Raw genomic sequence first — 23,367 nt, forward strand, 5'->3', positions numbered from 1 at the left:
TTGTGAGAGATCAGGTGAGGACCCAGTAAATGAATCTCCCGATACCATGTCAATCATAAAGCTGACATAAACTTGCCACTCTACACCTCATGAGAGCCAAAGCTTTGTGCTGGGTAGGGAATAGACAATATTTCATATAGCCTTTGGTCTTATTGTTAAAGCACTCTGAAGGCTGCTGGAATGGAGTTCCTATGGAGCAGACTACAACACTCTCCATCACCACAAGCTGACATCACTTGTTTAGAATTATTTATGGGCAACACAGAGGGAGTAAAATGTTATTTTTCCTGCTATTTAGGATGAACTATGCTCCCTGCTGATCAGATGAAGCCCTTTCAACCACATAGATGCAGGAGCTTATTTCTTGCCATGATGCATCAGGTGCAATAATGTGGCCATCACCTTTCCATAAAACGTACTCAGTGATATACCAAGCTGGTGTTTTGAATGGGTGGTATGTCCATTGGAGAAAACTACATCTAAAAAGACCCTATCAGCTGGAGCTTTTGGATATGCAAGAATAACAGACAGAACCCACTGGTGTGAACACACATCAGGAGTTCAGACAGAATGAAATTTATGAAGCAAGGACACAGTTTCTACATTTCCCACTTATTTTAAAGAGTTCCATGCTCCAAAGCTGCAGAGCTGTTCTTTAGTAAAGCTGCTCTGCTAAAATGCTAAACAAAATCTGTTTCTTTGAAGCCAGCAGGAGTCCTTGAAGATCATTTCAGATGCAGTGTGAGTCGTGCAAGGAATGATCTAAGGCCTTGATCACTACACATAGGGAGGGACTGAATTATCCTTCCTACGTATAAATATAAGTAAGCTATGTAGAACCTAAGGATTTTTGTACAGCCCAGTTGTTGAGGGTGAAGTGGACAATTTTTGATAGTAACAAAATGTCTGGGAAAGGGTGAGTCCAGGGAGAAATGTATGATTCTTTGATTAGAGCAGAAGTGAGTTAGGATTCCTTGGCTGAGGAAGAGACAATTCTTGTGATGGGATTTGGAAATAGTCAAGGCTAATTATCAAGTGGTTGGCTTCAACAAGGAACTGTAAAGGAAAAGACAAAGTTTCTATTTTCAGTGTTCATTTAACATAACCCTTTATTCTGTTAGCAACCCACATGATGACGCAACATCCCTCCATTTATATTCCCAGATTTTGAATCATAAAAACATTAATTCACCTCTTAATTATTCATTTAGGAGTTTCTTTGTTGGGCTCTCAGGAGTACTATATTAGGCATTTCTTTTGTAAAATGCAGATTTAGAATGTAAGAGGAATGAAGAGTCAGACTCTTTGTAAGACTACAGAGGATTTAAAGTGAAAGCCATATGAAAATAGACAAACCTTCAATTAAAAAAAAAGAGTTTCCAAAAACACAGACTGCTAGACTGAAATTTCATGTTCTTTGCGTGTCTCTTCAAATATGTATCTTGTCTTTTCAGATAAAAATGGAACAGTAGAAAGAAAAGTGTAACTTCAGAACATTGTAAAAATACGTAAGACTTCACCAAAAATCTAATAGGTATATAAACCAATGATTTTTATTTTCATATCTCAGAAAGATTTTGTTAAAAAAAAAAAAAATATATTAGATTTGGAATTTTTTGGCTCACATTTCACAATATGATCAAGAGACTTCGTGAATTTTTTTTTGAGGATAAATTTTGATTTAAAGAGTGACTAAAATAGATCTTATTGCCTTGTAGTCCTTAGTCACAATAAAGAAAAATGATACTAAGAAGAGTGTAACAGGAAGTAAGAAGTTTGCACTCTACATCTTTTATACTACAGTGTTAATGTTAGTTTAGATTTGTCTGGAAGCATACTTCATAGCCCTTTATTTAATGGCACCCTCACTCTTTTCAGTTTTATTATATGCATTTGAGTCCCCAGTACAAGAAATACATGGGCCTGTTGGAGTGGTCCAAAAGAGGGCCATGAAAATGATCAGAGGGCTGGAACACCTCTCCTATGAAGAGAGGCTGAGAGAGGGAAAACTTATTGCGACATTCCGGTACTTACAGAGGGCTTATAAGAAAGATGGAGAGAGAGTCTTTTTACCAGGACTTACAGTGATAGAACAAGGGGTAATGTTTTTATACTGAAAGAGGGTAGATTTAGATTAGATATATGGAAAAAATTCTTGATGATGAGGGTGGTAAGACACCGGAACATGTTGCCCAGAGAAGCTGTGGATGCCCCATCCCTGGAAGTGTCCAAGGCCAGGCTGGATGGGGCTTTGAGCAACCTGGTCTAGTGGAAGGTGTTCCTGCCCATGGCAGAGGGCTTGGAACTAGATGATCTGTAAAGGTCTCTTCCAACACAAATCATTCTGTGATTCTATCACTCTATAATGCTGGCATAAACAACTGTTCCCCTTTCCAATTCCAAGAGCCCAAGTGCCATCACACAGTACTGAAGCTGCAGTGAAAAGAAGTTCCAAGGAAATTTGGAGGGTCAGGGGTTGCTTCAAAGCAGAAAGACAAAAATAAGACTACAGGCTTGACTTCTATTTTTTTCCTTGACAAATAGTCTTCAGTGATTCATTTAGTCATATCTTCTGGGTGAAACGAAAATTTGCCATCATGATGTACTGGAAAAAAACCCAATACAATTCCCTCAATCCTGTCTTCCTAACTACCTGAATGATAATCTTACCTGAGCTGCTTCTGAACTTTGGTGAAAAAGTTTGGTAAATCTGGATGTGATTAAGGATGTACTTCTTTCTTACAATAAACACATAGAAAAGTATGGAACTCCTCTTCAAAGATCAAAGGATCTCCAGTTACCAATCAAAAAAGCAAACAAGAATCTCACTTGGATCATCAATAGCCTTTTGGCTTGTCTACAAAGATACATATACTCTAACATCTTGCAGGCTTATCTCCTGGGTATGTTTACATGCAACTTTATCATGTCATTGCATAGGTGAAATTTTATGTACAACTGTGTGATGTGCATTATACCTTTTATTAAACATTAGATTACCCTTCTTACATATATGATGAGAATAGATCAAGATGACAAGGTCAAACATCTCTTAAGTGACATCACATTGAGGCTATATTTACATAGAGGTTTTTCCCTTCCTGGATGCTAGAGTATTTTGTTGTTGTGTTGTGTTGTGACAAAGGTAACACCACCATTAAAGACAAAATTACAGACCAGGCTGAAAGCTGTGCTTTATATCTATTCTTCAAGCATATCTAGGTGACCAACTCATGGTTTTATCCCTAAGGAAACAAAAAAAATTGCATGGCACAGTATGTTTCCAATTTCAAATTGGAAAGCAGTCTTCTTCAGGGAAACTAGGTATTCATTGCTCTACTGTATACATGTATAATAAACCTGTGCATACGTATGCCATTAAGACATCTACCCATACAGATTATATCCACCTGTACACAGATAGATCTGCTACATTTAGTTCTTTTCAGGTTACAATAATGATGCAAAAGTATGTGGGGGAAGGCCTTCTGACAGTGGTTGAAAAAAAGAGAAGTGAATAAAGTGGAAATGCTGTGCTTACCAGCTCCCACTGTTCAGGCCACAGAGGGTCACTGAACTGCAGTTCATTTCCTATTCCAGTCTCTGACTCCAACACTTTGAAGACTGCTGTAGGGATGTAATCATTCTTCTTGTGCTCGAGTGAAAACCACACAGAAAGATCAGTCGTTTGCCTGCCCTGTTATTCACCCTCTTCCTCTTTCCATTTTTTTTCTGCTGTCTTAATGTAATTGTAAAGATCACTATTTCTTTGAAACAGTTTGGAATATAGATTTCTTAGTTAAGAAGATCTTATGACAGGAGCTGATTTGCTTTCTGAATTCTGTATGTTGCACACTTCACAAAGTCAATCTCCTCCAGTGGTATCTCCAGTATTTGCTTTTTTTTTTTTTTTTTTTTGAAGGTTCAATTCTCTAGAAATTCAATTTTCTAAAAGCTCTGGTTTATTCTGAACAATATATATTATCCATAACAGATAAAACCAAGTATCATTAATGAGCAGAATTTAGATCCAAAGTTACAAACATAAACACAGGACAATGGGACATGAATATAATGAAAACTTCATATTTAATTTCTAATGTTTTATTGCAACAGGGTGATATGACATCTTAGATAAGATGATTTTAGTATGTATGATGGAACTATATGTTTTAGAAAAATAACCTTCTCTCTTTCATTTTTCTCTCTTCCAGGGTAAGACTGCAGACACCGGGGTCACAAAACAGCTGGGTGATGGTGGCCAGTTAATGGGGGAAGACCGTGTGTGTTTGGCTGCAGTGATGGAAGGAGGGAGATACAGGGCTATTTGACATGCTCTACCATTGTGGTCTTTTCCTTGGTGGTACTCCTAATCCTGACAGACACAGATAAGGCCAAATTGACTGCATCTTCATGGTAGAGTTAAGGAGCAGCGTGTCTTCATGATGCTGATGAATAAGCCTTACTGCATAAGGCTGAGTAAGCCTTGTGGCACATCACGTGGTGACACCCATTCTCATTCTGTGGGACCATGATGTTGCTGAACTGCTGAGTGCATAGTCTCACATTGGGAATGCTCTTTGTTGCTGTTACAACTGTCATGGTCACCACATTTGGTCCTTTCAGGTGCTGAGCTATTAGACCCAGTCCAAAACAGAGTTCAAACACAGTTTCAGCACACAAACCAAAGGAATCTGGGAGATAAGGGAGATGGTGTAGGACCTGTAAGAGCCTGGGGCCAGGCTCGGCATCTCACTCTGATTCTGCCTGGGGGGGAGCAGGTTACATGTTGGGTATTATGGCCACACCTAAACCCCTGGTAGGGCAGACCCCATGTCACAGAAATTTTGGCAATTCTGTGATTTCCATTGTAGCTCAAACATGTAGCTGTCTGACCTACAAAAAGCAAAATAAAATGCAATAAAATAAAAATAAAATACAACAGAAAAAAGTTGATGGCTTCACTGCTGGAAAAAAGTCCTCAAGATTTTGAAAAAGGTGTCCATTTCTACTTATTGTGAACATTTGTCCTTGTGTTACTTTAATTCACTTAGTTGCATTAGGAAATCATCCCCCAAACCCATGGAACACCTGAAATGTTCATTCCTGTAACACAGCAACAGGCTTTTAAAACATTTTTAGTAGACTATTGTTCTTACAATTTTTACCACCCCTTGTCAAAATAAATCAAACTGTGATAATCTCCATAAGCACTTTAAAAGGATTAAAATTATGGGGAATCATTTTATATACCAAATTACTTTGTATATTTCTATTCTCTTGAATGAGAGGGGAAAATGAATTGGAAATCAAAAGAGGGAATTGCTCTTTTGATATCGGCATTTTCTTTTCTATGGGCATAATTAAATAGATCTTAGAAGAGTGAGACACAGGAAGGAGAGCAAAGATGTAAGAAAGGAGAAAGGGACAAAGGGAGTTGGGGAGAAAAGGTATTCCAAGGCCAGAATTAAAATATTTACACAACTTATTAATTGATGAAAGACACAGTCCATCAGGTTCTCATCTCAGGATTGCTCTAGTCTGTAGAAGACCACAGCTGACTGTGGGACTGTCTGGGTGACTTCAGTGCTGCTGTCCCTAACACCCCAAATAGAAGTGTCAGTCAGGATGCTGAGGAAGCAGGGAGGAAGATAGGAGACCAGAGGACTGCACAGCTGGAGCCTTCCAACTGCAGCCTGTTTCTTCTTTGCTGACAGACCAGCTCCCAAGGCAGCTGGCACACAGCAGAGAGCCCACACAAATGCTCTGAGCTGTAGCTGGTCTCAGCTACCACAGCTGTTACCTATGGGGGCTTAGGCAGCTTAGCTGTGCTCAGCAAATGCTCCGTGCATCCTGAAACCTAGGCTGTTGGAATAACGCCTTATGTTTTTGAGCTAATTTTATATCAACAGGAAGGACCAGAATGAAAAGGCAGGCAAAATATTCTATAAGCAGCCAGGAGAAGTCTCATGATCACTACTAGTCTTTGTTCTTGTGGGGGACTTCCACTTACCAGATGTCTGCTGGAAATACAAAACTGCAGAGAAGAAACGGTCTAGGAGGTTCCTGGAGTGTGTGGAAGATAACCTCCTGAGCCAGCCAGTGAGGGAGCCAGCTAGGGAAGATGCCCCACTGGACCTGTTGTTTGTGAACAGAGAAGGACTTGTGGGTGATGTGGTGGTTGGAGGCTGTCTTGGGCATCGTGATCATGAAAAGATAGAGTTTTCATTTGTAAGACAAGTAAGGAGGGGGTTCAGCAGAAATGCTACCTTGGCCTTCCAGAGGGCCGACTTTGGCCTGTTTAGGAGACTGGTTGACAGAGTCCCTTGGGACGCAGTGCTGAAGGGCCAAGGGGTCCAGGGAGGCTCAGTGTTCTTCAAGGAGAAAATCTTAAAAGCACAGGAGCAGGCTGTCCCCATGTGTCAAAAGAAAAGTTGGCAAGGAAGACTACTGGCCTGGATGAACAGAGAGTTTGGCTGGAACTCAGGAAAAAAAGAAGAGTTTATGACCTTTGGAAGAAGGGGACAGCAACTCAGGAGGACTATAAGGATGTCATGAGGTTTTACAGGGAGAGAATTAGAAGGGCCAAAGCCCACTTAGAACTTAATCTGGCTACTGCCATAAAAGACAATAAAAACTACATCAGCAACAAAATGAGGGCTAAGGAGAATTCTTCATCCTTTATTGGATGTGAAGGGAAACATAGTGACAAAGGCCGAGGAAAAGACTGAGATACTTAATGCCTTGTTTGCCTCAGTCTTCAATATTAAAACCAATTGTTCTCCAGACACCCAGCCTGCTGAGCTGAAAGACAGGGACAGGGAGCAGAATGAAGTCATCAACATCCAAGGGGAAATGATCAGTGACCTGTTGCACCACTTAGACACACATGAGTCTACAGGACTGGATGGAATGTACCCAGTGGTGCTGAGGGAGTTGGCAGGAGTGCTCACTGAGACACTTTCAATTATTTATTAGAAGTCCTGGCTAACCAGAGAGGTCCCAGTTGACTGAAAGTTAGTAAATGGATGCCCATCTGCAAGAAGGGATGGAAGGAGGTTTCAGAGAACTACAGACCCGTCAGCCTGACCTTTGTGCTGGGGAAGGTTATGGAGCAGATCATCTTGAGTGCCATAACATGGCATGTACAGGACAACCAGGTGATCAGGCTCAGCCAGCCTGGGTTTATGAAACACAGGTCCTGCTTGTCTAACCTGATCTTCTATGACAAGGTGATCCACTTAGTGGACGAGGGAAAGGCTGTGGATGTTGTCTACCTGGACCTTAGTAAAGCCTCTGACACTGTCCCCCACATCATTCTCCTGGAGAAACTGGCTGCCCATGGCTCGGGCAGGTGCACTCTGCACTGGGTAACAAGCCGGCTGGGTGGCCGGATCCAAAGAATGGTGGTGAATGGAGTGACATCCAGCTGGCGACTGGTCACCAGTGGTGTTCCCCAGGGCTCAGTATCGGGGCCAGTCCTGTTTAATATCTTCATCAATGATCTGGAGGAGGGGATCAAGGGCACCCTCAGTAAGCTGGCAGATGACACCAAGCTGGGTGGGAGTGTTGATCTGCTGGAGGGCAGGAGGGGCTTTGCAGAGGGATCTGGACAGGCTGGATCGATGGGTCGAGGCCAACTGTATGAGGTTCAACATTCCAAGTGCTGGGTCTTGCCCTTGGTCACAACAATGCTGGTCCCCCCATACAACACTGCAGGCTTGGGGAAGAGTGGCTGGAAAGCTGCCTGGCAGGAAAGGACCTGGGGGTGCTGGTTGACAGCTGGCTGAACATCTGGCACTGTACCCAAGTGTCCAAGAAGGCCAACAGCATCCTGGTGTGTATCTGAAATGGTGTGGCCAGCAGGACTAGGGGAGTGATTGTCCCCCTGTACTCCGCACTGGTGAGGCCGCACCTCGAATCCTGTGTTCAGGTTTGGGCCCCTCACTGCAAGGGGGACGTGGAGGTGCTGGAGTGTGTCCAGAGAAGGGCAAGGCAGCTGGTGAAGGGTCTAAAGAACAAGTCTTATGAAGAGTGGCTGACAGACCTGGGGTTGTTTAGCTTGGAGAAAAGGAGGCTCAGAGGAGATCTTATCACTCTTTGCAACTACCTGAAAAGGATGTTGTAATGAGGTGGGATCAGGCTCTTCTTCCAAGTAACAGGTGACAGGACAAGAGGAAATGGCCTGAAGTTGCTCCAGGGAAGGTTTAGATTGGATATTAAGAAAAAAATCTGCACCGAAAGGATTGTGAAGCATTGGAACAGGCTGTCCAGGGAAGTGGTTGAGTCACCGTCTCTGGAGGTGTTTAAAAAATGTATAGGTGTGGCACTTAGGGACATGGTTTAGTGGTGGACTTGGCAGTGCTAAGTTAACAGTTGGACTTGGTGATCTTAAAGGTCTTTTTAAAACCTAAATGGTTCTTTGATTCTATGACCATCAATAGATGATAAGCGAGACTTTTGTTTTGTGTGCATTAAATCTGCATTGCAAACAATATTTTCCTTATACAGATTGCCTTTTTTTTTTTTGGTTTTTTTTTTTTGTTTTTAAATCCCAGTACAGGGATTTCCACCATTGTTTTTCTGGAATACTCTTGATTTCTTGTAGTAATCCTGACAATCAAGTGTCTTGGGCTACATTGTACAATTCTTTGTGGAAGGGAATAATATGCACCAGGGCAGTGACAAGTCATCTAGTCTTACCTTACCTGTTTAAAAACTGTTAGCAAGGCAATCTAAGTGGCTGGAAAGTAAGGTGCAGGCATGATGTATTATTAAGCAGTTTGCCTTTTCTGTTCTTCTGCTACTTGGTCTCAAGAAAGGGTCCTATAATATTGTCTAGTTCACTGGACATCCAAGAGTAGGTCTGAGCAAATGCATCTCCATAACCTCTAAGTTTTTTTAGAGCAAAGCACGTATATAAGTGAGATAGAAGTAGTGGAGAGAGAGAGAAGAAACTACCTAGACTACAATGAACATGGAGGTGTCTCTTGCAATGTCTATGTAACATCCAGTCCTGAGAATCTCTGCTTTAGCTCAGAAATGAAACATTGCTCAACAACACATTTATTTTCCCCAGACTTCCTCTTTCTTTCATTTTGATGTAAAAATTGAGATATACCAAACATGCTAAGTACCTCCAGATTCAAAGAATTAGGAGACAAAACCTTTCCCTTCCTCTTTAACTCTTTCTTCTGCCATACCATTAATTTTATACCACAGAAGAATATGTGTAGGAGTGTAAAATGTCTTGAATAAGCTGAAAATAAAATAAAAAAAAACAAGCTAAAAATGGTGAGGTGAGGTCCCGCTGGTGAAGGCTAAGTTAAGACCACATGCTATAAGCAATGAGATGTGGTTTGACCTGTTTTCTATCTGATAGGTGCCTAAAAGGATTTGGAGAGATATATGTATCTCACTATGAAAAATGAAGTCTTGTAGCCCTACTGAGTTAACTTTCTCTAACCATAAAAAAGTGTCTAAAAGTAACAGAGCTAGGAGGAAAAATCAAGTATGAAGCTGAAAAGTTGAACTGTGAAACAATTTGAAGAAGTTAAAGATGAAGATCCAAGGGAAATCCGAAGTTTGTCCAAAGCACCTGAAGATAAAGAGAGTTTATAACTGGTGAAATCCCCTCTGTACTTTGCACAGGAGATATCAAGTAACAAGAGCTAATCTGACAGGAGGTGAATAATACAGTGCTTTTCCTAGGGACTCAAAAGAAGGTTCATTTATAATGTTTGGATAGAAGGCAGATCCCACTGAGGGAAAGAGGTACTGAAAATTAAACTTCTCTAATGAAATGTTCTGGTCAGTTAGACTGGGATTAGGATTGGACTATGGCAGGGCCATATTCCAGTGTGGATAATCACTGGTATTTGCTTTAAATATGAGCAGTAAAAGACACCTTCCAGAGGAGGACACACACAGACACACACACATACACGCACGCAAACACACACTGTCATAAAATACCTGAAGATTCCATGAAGCAGATATCCTTTCATGCATCGTTTTCTATCAATATCTATATCTATCTGTTTTCTGTCCGATAACAGCAAGGGAAAAGGGGGATTGTGTGGTTAGGCACTGGCATCCATGTGTTTGGAGATCTGTCTGATCCATTTCTATGTTAAAATTTTTCAGCCATTGTTTCCCAGTTTTCTTGGAAGTATTAGCAGCATTTTCCCCCTTCTTTTGCAAAGTTTTTGAAGCACTGAACATAAGAATTTTCCTCATAGCAGGTTAAATTCTGTGCAAAGATTTGATTTCATCAAAACCATTGAATTAACTTTTTACTGTGTCCATACTCTTTTACTGACTGACCAGACTGTTCTGGTGTTTGTATTTAATGAAATGGATAACTGCAGAAACAGAACATTTTAAGTGGATGGAAAAAGATATTCACTGAGTGAATTTTACTCCTGTGGGAGTGACTAGCACAATGGAACTGGATTCAACTTGCAGCCAAACAGCAAAAAGAAGCAGAGACAAAGGAACAATAGAAAGGAAGCGAATATATATCCACATATGTAATGCCACATATCATGGCTTGAAAAAATCCCACTATCGTGTCTTGTTAAATATTTCATAAACTGTGAGAGAGCTAGAATTTCTTTAATACTTATGGCTGGATGAAGAAGAAGTAATTTCTCTATGTGCTCTCTTTCTAAGGAATCTTACAAATAAAATCTTTCAGAAATAGAAAGAAAGAGAAGAGCAAGGAGAAAAGAAGGGGTTGAGACCCAAAATGTATTAACAGAAGAGAGCAAGTGCTAAAATTGCTGAAAGACTTCAGGATGCAAATGAAATCCAGCAGAATCTAAAAGTAAATGACTGGTTTCAACATCCCTATTGCACTACTACGTACATAAAGAATAAACCTGAGGATGGCCAGATTTGCTGCAGGGACACAGACAACCTGACTCCACAGAGAAATCCATTACAGTAGTAACCTCCGCTTCAGATGGGTTTTGTAATACACTTTTTTTTCATGAATCTTGAAAATCCCAGGATAATAAAATTTTATTCTCATTTTTGGAAAGGCTTGTTTCAGGAGTCTTATTTATGATTTTTCCCTCTTACTTCCTCCCACTGAGAAACACTGTCTGGATGGCAATATAATTAGAAACACAAAGGGACAAAGATAGAAACAAAAGTAAAATGCTAGGTGACATTTTATTTCCTAGGTGGAGAACTTCTTGCTTTACTGGACGTCTTATTTTAGGACAGTAGAAAAAGTATCACATGATAATTTACAGATTTTTTTTCATATAAAGAACAATCTGTACATAGAAATCTTTCTGGAGAATATAAAAAGCAACAAGTAATACAGAACAACATATATATTAATCAAGAATCATATTTGACTGAAAGTTCATCTCTTTATACGCAAAAAGAGAGAAAAAAAAGCTTTCTAAATGAAATGGCTTAAATACAAGGAGGAACCGTCCTCATACTACACTGATTTTTATTTTTTATCTTTTTTGTTTATGAGCACAGATGTGTCGAATAGAACTTACACCAAACATGTTTAATTAAAATACCTGCACACATGTGTGTACATACATTTACACACATGCATGCGCACGCATGCGCGCAGACACACAGAGGAAAAATAAGCAAGGAAATTCTTTCCGATAGCCAGTTTCAAGAATACAACTGTTCTCCTGTGCTAGAAGCTGTTGCCAGCCAAATAAAATATCAGTGTTCCACTAGGAAATGGTTAGCCAAACAGAAAGTGCAATGAATCTGCAGCTGATGAATATAAGGATTTCTCCATGAAATCCCCTGTGTCAGAAATTATTATAGAGGCTTTCTGTAGTTTAGGACATTCCCAATACTGGTTACTCAGTGTTATGTAAATGACAAATGGTTAGAAAAAAATAACTTGGAGCAGATGAATAAGGCATTTGGTTCGTAGGAAAAGGGATCAATATAGTTTTGACTAGAGACTTGAACTAACTTCTTGTGTTAAAAATAACAACACTACAGTAACCTTCCTATGGCTATCATTATATCAATTTACAGACATTAAAATATGTTTTAGCAAATGTAGAGTTAAAAGGTGCTTCCTTGCAAAACGGAGGGACTAAGTTTCAGTAATTATTCACTTTTTACAAAGCATTAGTTAGTACATTGATAGCAGAATGATTACCTTGTAATATCACCATTTTAATTCTTCTAGTATGAATGATTGGGTAAACTAGGATAATGCATATTAATACTGATTCAGCAATTCAACAGTGCTTAGTGGGAGATATCTTTAGGGTTTTTCGTGTCATGCTTTAAAGAGGCTAGAGAAGACTGAATTTACAGGCCCTACACAGAAGTGTGTAGGGAAGATTGAAAGAAGGTTTTTCTGTTCACCACCCACACCCCACGGAAGAACCAAATGCAAGAAGCTCCCAAAGAACTGATGAGAAGCAAAAGGAGCGCAGATCACCAGGGAGTGGCGTGCAAAATGCAGTCCCATTGCATGCTGAGAATTAAAGGGAGGGAGAGATATTTTTGGTGCAAATCGGTCAACTGCAGTGTCTCACAGCTTGGGGGAAATGAGGTGGTGAATGTAGCTAAATACTCATAGAGGAAGGGAAAAGCTTTGTGCACAGTGACTCCTGTCTAGGCACACAGGTCTCAAATGCCTGATCTGACCTGAGGTTCTCGGTTCATATTCAAAGGAATGCTGCTGAAGTCACCGGGAATCCAAATAATCAAATAATAAAAATAAAATAAGAATTTCAAAATTTGACCTTAGAATAGGCAGTTCTCTAAGATTCTTTCTCATTTCCCTGAGCTGTATTTTCTGTTGATGCATTTATGAATAGCCCACTCACCACCGGAAGATCTACATCTTTGTTTTCAGATGTTCTGTGTGTCTTTGAGCAGGCTCTTTTCTCAGTAACTTTTATGCTACTTTTAAGCCCTCAGTGGCCTCTGTGTCTTTACAGCCACTTTATTAGCCTTCAATACAGTTAATCCATTTGTATAATAAGCCTTTAATACAAGAGGGCTAGGGTAGCACATGGTTTTCCAAATGTGGTCTCACTAGCTTCTTACACAGCGCTGGTATATTTCCTCTGACTTAGGTTCAATACCTCCATTTATACATGCCTCAGTTTTGTTTGCTTTTCCTTTTTTTTTTTTTTTTTCTTTCTTTTTTTCCCCCAACTGCTGTTAAGCACCAGGCCAACTATTTTTGAAACTTATTCACCACCCTATCCCTCCCTCCTACTTCTACTTCGATCCTGCACTACCGAGTGTATGGTCATGGACAGTCTGTGTTTTTTGGGTTCAGCATAATTCAAACACTGTTTTGTTCTTCTGACTGCAAGCTTGCTGTGGTATGGATCAGATTATCACCAGAGTAGAGTGAACCAATTTGGATTAAATTAAGAGAACCATTCCTTGCTTCACACAGATCTTTGTTTGAAGTCTGAAAATGTCAGCTTAATTTTTATTCACCTGCTGCTCGCTTCCTAGGTTTGGTCAGGACTGGAATGCTACAATATTAGGAGAAATTATGCTCCTTTGATATTTTCAGATGAAATGGGAAGAGGAAATTGGAGATGAAGGATGGCCTTGTGGTTAAAGGAACTGAACAAGGGCTCTTGAGATAAAGGTTTAATACCAGGTTCTGCCATGGGCTACCTTTATGATTCCAGTCAACTGACAGAAACAGATAAATTGCCCAACTGGATCAGATCAGTGGTCCATCTAATCATTTATCACCTCTCCGTATCTCATTGTGTCAGCCTCACAGAAAGATGCAAAAGCCTCTGAAAAATGCAAGTATAACATACCTACAGGGGAAGTTCGTCTCAGCACCTTGTGCTCTGCTATATTCTATCCCTTTCGACAACTCTTGGCTGTTTCTAAATCCCAACATTTTGCTTATTTTCTCGACTGCTACTGAGCACTGCACAGAGATCTTCATTGAGCTGTCAGGTCTTTTTTTCTGAGTTGTTACAGCTGTTTTCTCTTGTTCTGCCCCTGTGATCAATGAGGGCTTTCTTGACACTGTCATCTTGTCTGGTCAATGCCCAGAACTGGATGCCTTATAATTTCCCAGAACTCTGCAACTGCATGACTCAGAGCATGTGGTTATAATTGTGGCACAGTCCTTTTTCTTTCTACGCTAGTTACAGTGCTTGAGCACGAATGGTGTGTTCAAATGCTGCCTGGGATTTGAAAGGAACACTCCAACACTATTCTTTTCTTCAAACAATAGGCACTTCTGTGATCGAGGTATTGTTCCCCGGCCTTTTAGACCATGGCCACTATTATCCAGGTTGTTATAAATGAAAGGTTATTATAGCTCTCTAACAAGTCCTGGAAAAAGTGTCCGGCTGCTACAAAACATAGTTGTTAGAGTTCTCATACTTGCATGGGCAGAGTTTTCTCCTTGATCTTGTTCCCAAACCCTCTGTTGATAAACAAAGGAAGACCCTGCATAGGGAACAAGGAGCCTATACCTCATTGATTGCAGGTAAAATATCACACATCATAAAAAGAAACCTCTGCTCATTTTACAGTGCTCTGAAGAGCACTTTTCTGTGTCACCTAAGCTTTGCTGCCCTACAATGACCTGATCTGTGCTGGAGGACCACTGCCACAAATGAAAAGGTACAACCCTGTGATCCCTCTCTCTACTTTTTATGTGGACCACATTTACTCTGACTATTTGGACGGCATTTTGATGTTATTGCTCATGCTGAATAGTTCCCTGTGCAAACATTACCAGTGACCTAAGGAATCAGGTGCTCTTCATTTTCTCTAAAAATATCAGATATTATACTTCCGCTTCTATGTCAGGTCATCTTCCGTAATTTTTAACTGTACTGGGTTTGCATGGCAAGGTTTTGGTAGTGGGGGGCTACAGAAGTGGCTTATGTGAGAAGCTGCAGAAGCTTCCCCCTTGTCCAATGAAGCCAATGCCAGCCGTCCCTGAGATGGACCAGCTGCTGGCCAAGGTGGAGGTAACCAGTAATGGTAGCGCCTCTGAGACAGAACATTAAGAAGGGGGGAAAAATAATCTGCACCACCAAGAGAAAGGAGTGAGAATGTGTGGGAGCAGCAAGCTGAAGCCCCCCGGCCGGGCAGAAGGGACAGGGGGGGCTCCAGGCGCCCAGCAGAGATGCCCCGGCAGCCCCTGGCGAAGCCCCCGCTGGGGCAGGCCGTGCCCCCGGCCCATGGCGGCGAACGGGGGAGCAGATCCCCCCCCCCCGCAGCCCGCGGGGGACCCCAGGCTGGGGCAGGGGGTGCCCAAGGGAGGCTGTGACTCGCGGGCAGCCCATGCTGAAGCAGGTTTACTGGCAGGACCTGTGGCCCTTTGGGGTACCCATGCTGGAGCTGGCTGGAGGGGCCTCGCTGGGGCAGTTCGTGATGAACTGCAGCCCGTGGGAAGGGCTCCTGTTGGAGAAGTTCATGGAGAACCATCTCCCCTGGGAGGGACCCCATGCTGGAGCAGGGGAAGAGTGTGAGGAGGAAGGAGCAACAGAAACAATGTGTGATGAACTGACTTTAATTCCCATTCCCCATTCCTCTGCATCACTCGAAGGGAGGGCATAGGGAAATTGGCATGAAGTTGAGCCTGGGAAGAAAGGAAGGGTGGGGGGAAGGTGTTTTTCTGATTTGAATGGTAATAAACCAATTTTCCCCAAGCTGGGTCTGTTTTCCCTGTGACAGTAATTGCTGAGTGATCTCTCCCTGTCCTTATCTTGACCCATGAACCTTTTGTTATATTTTCTCTCCCTTGTCTGGTTGAGGAGGGGAGTGACAGAGCAGTTTTGGTGGGCATCTGGTATCCAGCCAGGGTCAAACCACCACATTAACCTATCATTATATTGGAGGTTATGGCTTGGGACCTTGGTCATGGCCTGTCACTGGTATTGCCTTGATTTATAAAGGAAGTAGGAATGGAAGAAACAACTCCAGGAGCAGCTATTCTCCTGTCCAATTGTAAGGGTAAGAAACAAGCTTGATGCTAGGAAGAGATAAGGCAGAGCTACATCAACTGTGTTAGATCATCACTGCTGCACACCTGTTATCTTAGGCTGATTTTAAACTGATTTAAACTGCTCAAAACATGCTTGCATCTAGCTTGCATGACCATTTCCATATAGTGTGTGGAGGGAGATTGGTCTTAAAACCAATATCAAGATGGAATTTGGCTGAGAAGTGCAAAAAGATCTAGAAACTCAGAACCACTTTCAATCTAGTAACAGAGATGTATCCAAAGAGATTTAGATCAAGATGGAGAAGGCAAAAGATTATTTTGCCTGCTCTGGGTGCCAGTGGCACAGTATCAGGGAGTCACAATTAGCCTCATCCTGGCCATACATGGCTTGAAGGGGAGAAATGAAACCCTGTGTTATGTTCCTCTGGGCTGTACCAACAAGTAGATACTTTCCAGTTTCCCAGAACTCAGTGATTCTGTGACTCATGGCATACCGCTGTAATTGTGGCTGTCAAGCCTCTGAGTCTTTTTGTTTTATGTACAGTCCTGGAGGCCAACTGATCTGCCCAAATAGTGTATGAAATCTGAAACAAACATGGCAATAAGGTGTTAAAAAGCAGAGACACTCTTTTTGTCTTAGAAAAGATGCAATCTAAGCAAAAATGGTTGTGATTAGTAATATTTTGATCCCATAGCTATGTTGTGATTGTAAGGAAACGAGAAAATTAACATTGCTGTAGTTGTATTAGTAAAGGTGACCGGTCAGGCCCCATGTGGGGTCACATGCAAGGGCCCCACCTGCCACAGAACAGGTGATGAGGCTGGTATCCAGCACACACTGAATGACAGAGGAGCCACAGGATGGCTTGCAGTGCTGTTAAGAGTCATGAGATCCAAATCCACTTTCCTCAGTGCATACAAAAATTATTTTTGTCACATATTCTAAAATTCAGCAACCCGATATTTAACTCATGTTGTATGTGGTTTCTGTCTTCCCCACCCAGCAGGTTCCCTATTCAGTAATTATTTGTGCTATTACAGCTTTATGTTTGCTCTTTTTCAGATTCCTAAGGATTCTTCTTGCCCCATCCATGTCTCTGGAGCCGGTGAGGGATAAACTGCTGCAGGTACTCATTGTCTCTTTCTAGGGACTCTTCATACATCTCATCTTTCAGGAAGGAGGGAAGATGATCAGAAGAGTTCTTTCTTGCTCACAGAAGGGAACAGAAAACTGTATGGTGAGGTGCTACATTCATTTCATTCTCTTCCTGGCCTTCCTTATTTCTTCTGCCTTTTGAGAATAATATCTATTCCCTAAAGGAAAGAGGGATGGGGGGAACACTTTCAGTTTCTTTGAACACCACCACTTTGATATCTTTGCTGTTGGAGCAGCGTGAAGTTCATGAGGCTGATGGTCAGGCAAAGACAGAATTTGTGAGGATGTAAAGGCTTTTCAAATCATCAACAGGTTAGCTCTTACCCAGGAGAAAATCAGGACATTCACTGAAGCATGGCGAGGAGACGTATAACTGGGTAACTTTAGGCAGTTCTAGAGCCTAAAGAATGTATAATCTGAGAGCAAACAAAGTCCCATGAACATTCTGTCTATTCCTTTTAAAAACCAAAAATAATCCAATGTGAAGACAGCTAACTAATCAGTACCACTGCCCATCAAATAGCTCCCAAAACAGTAAACACCAGCTGTAGCTCAGTTAAAATCGACAGCTCACAAAGAAGAAACTTTAACTCAGAGCTGGATTTCTAGTCAGGGCCCTTTAAATTATGTTAAAGTATTTTTTTATTATTATTTTAGAAATCAAAATGAGAACTAACACATAGAACAGTGGGAAAGAAATGAATACAAAACAAGGAATAATCCAGTATTCTTTACTATTGAACTGAATTGTTCAAAGGTAGGTAATCCTTTCACAGCTCCAAACCCACTCTGTATGCATAAAAGACCTTTAAAAAGGGGTGCAAAGCAACAATTTGGATGCAATTTAGTTTTAAAAGAAAGAACCCCTGAGACTAGGGAAGCCCCCAGGAACCATAAAGACTTTCCTTTTTTTGTACTGTCATCTCCTAGAAATGAATGAAAGAACGAACATTTCTTTTTATTCTTTTCTCTGTCACAGAAGCTTGGGTCTAATAGCCTAACCTTTCCAACTACCACCTTGTGCACCCTACAACTGCAGTCTTCTTTTCCCTCTGGTTGCCTGTCTGAAACGGTAAAGGGTGACCTTGTTTTCCTTGTGCCTAGGAATATGGCTTATGGTCCCGTTGTGCTCTACCTACTCCTCTCCTTTTTCTCATATGGCTTTTCTGACACTAGAAATCCCTTCCATCAAAAAGTCAACCAGATGGGTAGCTAACTATATGCTGGGGGAGAATGTGAAGGTTCTGAAATTTCACATGTCTGAATGAGTTAAAAGAACTATCAGATCCTTCTGCCTTGCATCAGAATACAGAAGCAGATGCTGAAATGTTAGTAATTGAACAGCTTTTTAAAGACAGGGGAAAAAAATCAGTGGAATGAGTTAATTAGATAATGAAGGGGATAGATTTAGTAATTAATTCAGGTTACATAAAGCTTTTGAGAATACTAGGCAGAAAACTCATTGAGAAAGGTCCATCAGGGGCTTGAATGTTCTCCCCCTCCTTCTCCTGACATTTCTGCCTCCTTAATGTGAAATCGTTTCTGAAAAATGCTCCCAAAATTTTTGATAGAACTCAATATGTAGTCATCAGTGAGTACAGAGATTTTTTCCTGCTTCTGAACAAATGTTTAAGCCATTTGCTTTGGCAAGAAGGGTGAAAGATCTTGTATTAGATATGTGCAGATAAAACTTTGTGATAAGAATTCTGCTGTGGGAATACACCTGGGGATCAGTGGCAGAAAAGAGGACACACTCATGTTGCACATGAAAGGGGTGCACTAACCCTACAGGTACACATGCTAGGGAAGATATGGTGATTTTTAATTTCACATAACACAGATGACTTTCAGTTAATCTGCTGTCATATTGTATCTCTTTTATCTTCTATACGATGGCCTGGATTGTTTATAAACAGGAGTCATACCTTTCATTGGTTAGACTTGGATCTGCACCAAGATAGTGGAGTCTGAATATTTGTCAAATGCCACTATCGTGTAAGCAAACTTCCCAGGAGATGATGTTGCATGGTCTCTGGAGGTACTGTTCACCTTAGCAGGTCCATAACTGCATATGACAGCTACCACTGCTTCGGAGGGTCAGGGCTGAATAGGGTGGAAGTTCACCCCTCCAGAGAGTACTAGGAATCATGAAGGGACTCTGTGGGACAAGCCTTACATGTCAGCCCCAAACACTAGAGACTAAATCCAAAAAAGGTTTTAGACAGGATTTGAATGCTTTAGAGTAACCTTAGGTATTCATATAGATACAGTTACCTGGTTTTTAAGATGCCTGAAATCTCCAGGTGTCAATGGTTTCACTAGGTCAGTTCTGGAGCGTGCTGACGACTGAATTGGTTCTGTCTTAACAGCACCAGATACCCAGGCAGTCACCTCATTCTAGGCTTTGATTAGGCTTGAGGTGTTTATGCCTGTCTGAAATGTGATGCTTGGTCTTGTCAAAACAGGAATGTTGGAATAGAGCCTACACGGAACCAGCTAGAGGAATCAGAGGAGCTATCTGCCTCTGCAGATCAGGGGCAAGGATGCTCAGTCAGAGCACTCAACACTCGTTCAGCTCTTCCTCTGGAGTTCAGTTCTTTTGACTTTGTGCCTGTCAACAGGGTTGCCTCATTAAGGAACTTACGAAATATCATGCAGTAGTTAATATTTTCTCAGTCTTTTCTGTCACAGCTGTTTTGAGGATATTTAAGTATTCCCTGGACCAAACAGAAAGAGAGTGATGCTATAGCACAGTGGCTGGAGCAGTCATGTAGGTGGGGACTGAACACATCTCTTCCTCTCATGTGAGTGGCTTAATCAGCAGATGAGAGAGTCTGAATTCTTCTTTTTCTAGAATTTGGTTATGCCATGGAAATTGGAACTCCAGTAGGAGAGACTGGGAGAACAAATCCATGAACATGGATCCAGCATGCTCAGACTCCTGAGTAGGAGTTTAAACCACTACCCTGAGCAAAAAGGAGCAGAGGCAGTACCATCATCAAATCATTTGGCAAAAAAACACATCAGCTGCAGACAGGGTTCCAGATTATGCTGCTTTACTAGCAGTGTGAGTCTCCCTGTAACAGACACACTGGTCTTATATTTCTCAAAACAGCAGGGGCAGATATTCTAAATGCATACCTCTTCTAAAGACCAGCCTAGATAATTCCCTGATCAGCATGTTTACTTTGTAGATCCCAAATGTAAAAACCTACTTCCTCCACAAAAGTTGAACGGCACCTCTACTGTTACTTTGGGAGCATGTTAAATTAAGGTAGAGAGCATACTCCAAAAATGAGAGAGAAATATTTGGAAAGAGCTGATTATAAAGTAAAGTTCATTACACAGGTCTCTGCACACTAGTATGTAGTAAAAAGGTGAGTGCTGACTGCAGAATCAAGTGTAGAAGTGCACTTGACGCACTCACATGATATCCTCTAAAGCCAGGGATATACCTGCTCATGTCACTGAAATAAGAATCAACATTATATTAAATAAAATGTGGCACCAGGGTATTTGAACTGATTTTGTACCTTTGTACAAGTAGGACTCATTTGTAGCTGTCAGCCATCACAAAGTACTGGTGAAGGTTACCTCCAATGAAAGTATGTACCATAAAGTTAAATATTCTATTTGTGGAGAAACAACTGGTTAAGAAACAAATTATATCTCATGTGATAAATCAGTTCTTCAAAATCACATTCTTTTGTATGAAGCTCAAAGCAGGAGCTTTAAAATGCAGATCCTACACGGATGCCAAGAAACCAAAGAAAGCCATTCTTCATAGGATTTCACTGTGATAATGACCACAGCAGTGGCAGCAGAACTATTACAGATGAGCTGCACCGAATGTGGTATGAGTTAAATATCTAAAGTACAATTCATCAGCAGTGCATAAATAAGCAGGAATAGACAAAGAGTGGAGTAAAAATATATATACTTCATTCTAGCAATACATTTAGTAACTTTCCATAACTCATTTCATTCTTCCACTGATATTTTGAGCCAAACATTCAAGACTTAGTTGAAACTGAAGATAATGTTAACACTTTGTCAAGCATTTGAATCGCTTCCAGCATATTGTAGTATAATCCACTGTCCACAAACATCCCCTTCATTATTGCCTAATTACATGCAAATTTCATAAAATGAATGAGTTTTAAGTACTTGTCAATCTGTCATCCTAGGAACCACTGAAACATTTTGACTGCTAGATAAATAATCAGCAATAATCACACTATGCAAATTTGATATTTTCTGTACAATTATCTGAAACCATAAATAACTGGACACAAAGACATTTGGCATTCTCTCAGAAAGACTTGACCTACAGGCTTTTTCATTCCCAACAAACATGCCAGTAGAATTTTTAAATTTCTGCCTAGTTAAACGTGACCAGTAGGAAAAAAATTATAAGCATTTATTGTATTAATATTTTATTCCAACCTGGACAAGGTTTCTTTCTTCTACTTTATTAAAGAAAAATATTAACAAGATGTGATTTTTTCAATTCTACTTCTTATCACGATTTTATTTCTTTTGTTCTTAGCTTTTGATCTGTAATTATCAAATTGTATTTTGGTTTTTACTCAATGTTTTTAAAGTAATCAGGGAATGAGGTGGGAGAGGTTGTTGCTTTTTAATATTCCTCTCCCCCTGTACCTGTTGTAGATCTTCTACAGTGTTTCCTACCATGATTCACTTTGACATTTCTAATGCACTGCAGGCACTTCAGCAGAACCAATACCAGGAGGCTAATTATAGGATTACAGGCAAGCTCAGAAATACATAAACAGTGAATGCAGGTGAACTTGTGGACTTCACAACTACTTTTATTTCCTGCTTACTCTGTAGGGTTGCCTATGTGTGTCTGCATGTATATATGTGCATATGCATCTTTCTGTGTGTAATTTATGAGTGTGTTTTGAATCCTTAAATGTTGGCTCAGGATCTGATGTTTTTCTATAAACAGTGATAAAGCTTTTGAAAACATAAACAAGTAAGGAAGTGTTTTTTCATTTTCCCAACTTCAAGTTTATTCTGAGGTAGATATTTCCATTAACATTAACTGTTGAAGCAGACAAAGGCTAGATGGTAGGCAAATAACACAAAATCTGTTTTTAAGACTATCTCTTTCTCAGTAGTTTATAAATGAATGCATATTAATTACAGTTACATGACTTTTATAGGAATTCTTGGCCCTGATCCAGCTACCACTGAAGTGTCAGGAATCTGCCTGTTGATATTAACAGTTATATAGGGGTTAATGTCATCTTTTTGTTCTTAAGACTATCCACAGCTAGGACAATTTTTTATACAGAATAATTTATATGATGAATTTAAACAATTTTGAGATCTTGAGTTGCCCTGGGGTAGGGGTTAGTTTCACTAATGCACAAACTGGAAAAATAATGTATAAACTTAAATGATAGATATTTGTCAAAACAGATATTGAAATGACACAATTAAAAAAAAACAGGAATTTTGATTTTTTTTAAATTGGAATGTGCGGTACGAAACTGCTTCTGATGAATGAATGTCCATGCTATGCTGCTTACCAGCAGACCCACTGCTGCATAACAAAAACTATGGAAATTTCAAGTTGTTGATATATTTAATGGATCATGCTTTATGCAGAACTACGAGAATGATTTTAAATAATGAATAAATGTGGGGATTTCACAGTTTTCTTCTGAATCATTTGTGATCTGGAAAAAAGCGTAATGAAATCCATCAGATAAACGATGCTTTTGGAACTATTTACTTACCTACAGAGAAGCCTGCCAAGGCGTTAACAGGTCAATGGCTTATTTTCCAATATCTACCTATATATTTAAAGAGTGTCATTTTATGTATTTATTCATCCAAGGTAAGAAATTAACAGGAAAACTATCTGAATACAATACCAGAATGAGCATCCAACTTCTGGGCAGATTAGCTGTTAAGAGGTGACTAGGTAATGACAATCTTTATACGCCACACCAAACTCTGGCAAATACGAGATGTCTACATAACATAAAGCCCGATGGACTTTTGTTATACTTACAGGTTCAAAATCATCTCTCTGAAACCCTTTTTCTTATCAGAGATCTTAATGGAATTACTTTCTATCATCTTAGCTCTTCAGTATTCAAATATTTGAATTCAACAGAGGCATGCTGGAATGTGCATTTGCAAATTGTTTCAAGACTTGCAGAAGCAGCAACAAGCCCAGCCAATAAATGTGTACCTGCTGGATAAGAAAAAATGAAAT

This window comes from Falco naumanni, chromosome 2, assembly GCF_017639655.2.
Source record: "Falco naumanni isolate bFalNau1 chromosome 2, bFalNau1.pat, whole genome shotgun sequence".
NCBI lineage: Eukaryota > Metazoa > Chordata > Aves > Falconiformes > Falconidae > Falco > Falco naumanni.